This window comes from Camelina sativa, chromosome 3 (assembly GCF_000633955.1).
Source record: "Camelina sativa cultivar DH55 chromosome 3, Cs, whole genome shotgun sequence".
In the NCBI taxonomy this organism is placed as follows: Eukaryota; Viridiplantae; Streptophyta; class Magnoliopsida; order Brassicales; family Brassicaceae; genus Camelina; species Camelina sativa.
Genome location: NC_025687.1, coordinates 21,760,978 through 21,764,554, shown reverse-complemented (window position 1 = coordinate 21,764,554; position 3,577 = coordinate 21,760,978). Strand labels below are relative to the sequence as shown.

General features: G+C 35.8%; 1 pseudogene; it reads left to right on the top strand.

Moving 5' to 3' along the window:
• On the top strand, window positions 1,149–1,591 carry LOC104777688 (annotated as a pseudogene).

Here is a 3,577-nt window from a genome sequence, read left to right as displayed (position 1 = left end):
ACCATAACAAAACTCTTCACATTTCTCACTCACTTTCTAAAGCCAACTTCGCCTTTGATTTATAACAACAATCCCTTCTCCCATCCACTTCGTTCCTCTCATCACCACCTTCTACAACTAGATCGAGTCCTTGAATAATCACTTCATGTATTTGATGTATCTCTTATATTATTGTTGTAATAATTTGTTTCATTGTGATGTGTTTTGGTTTGGTCCCGCGTGATATGCGCCTTTAATTTCCTTTTCGATTATCTCTATGTGTTGTATTTTTACATTTGTTGTACTACTTAACGTGTTTATCTGGTTCCCTGTTTCTTTTATAAATATAATATAAAATTTCTTACCATGTGTTTCATAGTTCTACCAATAATATATGTTAGTATGTATTCCCTTTGACATTTTTCTCCTTTTCATAACCATAATTTTTGGTTTTTTCTTTTATATATTATATTTTGCAAAGGTAAAAAAGCTTTGAAATACAATTAACTAAGAGGATTTTAGAGTTATGACAGACAGACATCTAAGCAAATGTTTGACGTAGATCTTGTAAGTTAAAAAAAACTATTGCAAACCAAAAAATATAAGTAGTCATGAAATTTTTGTTATTATAATGAAAAGAAACAGATACATTGCAATTGACTTTAAAATTGGACCATTTTTTTACAATTTTCCCTAGAAACTAGTAAGATACCATTCTTCATATTCATGTTCTAAAATTTACTATTTTGACAAATGTCCCTTTGTTCAAACCCCCATTGAGATTGATTTTAATTGATGGGCTGAATTAAATTAAATTGGGGTAAAGGTAAGTACATATTTATTTATTTATTGTCTCTGTTTATTTTTATTTTTTGGTCAAATGTCTCTGTTTATTTTCATTGGATTTTTCTTAAAAATTTAACTTGCTGAGAAACGAACCTTCACGACTCTTATACGGTTATACCTAATGGCACATCTAAATGGAAACAATGCTCCAGAGTGAAATTATTGCCTTAGTAAGCCATAGACTTGTGAGAGAAGTATCAAGTTTGTGTTAGTGGCTTAGGTGGAGAGTTAAGTACACACTCAACATTTTCACCCTTTTTAGATATAAATGTAGATGTTTAGAAGAGGTTTTAACATTCCAAATCATATAGAACATACGGTTTTCTTGTCTTTTTTTTTTTCTTTGAAATCTTTGTGAAAAAAATGGCTAATAATGTTGGAAACACTAGTGTGTATACTCGTTTTGCAGATCTGTGTCGTGAAATGACGCAGCTGAATGATGAGATTCAACTCTTGACGTTGAACGTGAAACTTCATCATCCAATCGGTGGATCTGATTTTAATTTGGTGCCATCGAAGAGGCCAAGAAGAATTTAAGTGATAAGAGAATGAAGTTGGAAGATCTCTTCGAGAAGATGAAAAAAGTTATGAAGGAAACCCCAAAGTGATAGGTTATAATTTTACTTCTTCAGTGAAGCTCTCTTATAAATATAATAAAGATGTTGTTCGGTGTTTAAACTCTTGAGGGCTAGTGATTTTACCTTTTCTTGAATTTAAGTCCAGTGAGACTGTGAGACTTTCTTGTAAGTAAATAATTGCAAATTTGCTGTCTAAGTAAAATATGTATGGTTGGTTCTACATTTGTTTTCAGTCTATGTTTTTTTCTGTTCTTTTTCTTGATGATCAGTCACACCCTCTAAATGAATCATTCTCTTTTCTTGATCCTTCTCGAGTTCTTGGGAAACCCCCATAATAGATTTGTCTCGGTCAGAAGTCACCTTTAGAAAACCATAAAAGAAAAGGGGAAGACAAGAATCCACTATGATGATGATTCCATTGCCTTAAGCCACAAGAGACACTGAAGAAGATGTAAATGAGAGTGTTGCTTGGATCAGGAAGATGCATCACATCACATCAAGCGCTTGAGATGCTGACATAGAAGCTGGAGCTGACATGGCAGAGCTGGAGCGGGTTTGATGACGAGCCAAGGAAATTTGCTGACTTGGTATAGGAGATAAACTAAAAGCTGGGCGTGAAGATATGGTGAAGATTTTCCACGGCAATAAAGGAAGGGAAGACCTTGATGAGCAAGTTATTCCCATAAGCGTGATACTCGGAGATACGCCTTGCTAGGGGTCTCGAGTCCTCCTTCGTATAAATAGTCTAGTGTTAGCCACAAGATAGGTTAGCACTTTAGAATATTGGTATACTGTAGTAAACTTTGAAGCCACAAAAAGAGCTTAGAAGGTGAGTGTGTGACTCTCTTTGATCTTCACGGTTGTGTGTTAGAGTGCAAAGAGGAATTGTTTAGAGACTTTGTTCTTTATGGGGTCAATCGTATTCGGGGTAGAATAGGTTGTGTAATATTCGGGACTAATAATTGTGCAGATATATGTGGATGAAATTGTGTTTGGATCCACAATTCAACAGCGGGTTGATCGTTTTGTGCAAAGCATGACTTAGGAGTTTTGAGATGAGTATTTGCGGAGAATTGACATACTTTCTAGGACTACAAGTAAAACACACAGCTGATGAGATCTTTGTATCACAAAGTACCTATGCCAAAAGCTTGGTTAAGAAGTTCGGATTGACAAACACCAAGGAGGCAAGGATTCCCATGGGAGTGCATGACAAGCTCTCTAAGGATGAATTAGAAGAGGATGTAGACGACAAACTCTACAGAGGAATGATTGGCAGTCTATTGTACTTAAATGCTAGAAGACCAGATATCTGTTTAGGTGTGGGAATCTGTGCAAGATTAAGCCAACCCCAAGAAGTCTCATTTATTAGCTGTCAAGAAGATCATCAATAATGTGAAAGCAACTATTCACCAAAAAAGAGTATGTGAAAGCACGAGGATACAAAGAAGAACATGATTGGATACTGTGATGCGGGTTGGTCTGGATCTTTAGATGATCGCAGAAGCACGAGTGGTGGTTGCTTCTTCATGAGCAACAACATGATCTCCTGTCACAACAAGAACAGAACAGTATATCTTTGTCGACTACTGAGGCTCAGTACATTGCACTTGGGAGCTGTGGTACGTAGCTTATGTGGGTGAAACAAATGGCTGCTGACTATGGTATGATTTCTGACTCACTATTAGTTCATTGTGATAATAAGAGTGCTATTGATATATCTAAAAATCATGTTCAACACTCATGAACTAAACACATTGATACTAGACATCATTTGATTCTTGAACTAGTTGAGGCGAAACTGATTGTGGTTGACTATGTGAGTACTGATTTTCTACTTGTTGATTTATTTACCAAGCCTTTGGATTTCAACAGATGCGTGAATCTGAGAAAGTCCGTTGGTGTGTGTGAGATTTAATTTTCTTCTTCGAGTTGTGCTGATCTAAGACAGGGACACGAGATAGAACAGACCATGTAAAGTCCTAAGAATGTATAGTGGATCACTAGACTGCAATATCAAAGGTGTGTGGAAAATAGCTGCCTGTCATGTCAATCCCCGTGATCAGCCTGTAAAACGTTGACGTGGAAAAGGAAGTCAAAGAGCTGAGGAAGGGCTAAGGTGTGCATGTTGAGATGAATCTAATATATATATATATATATATATATATATATAT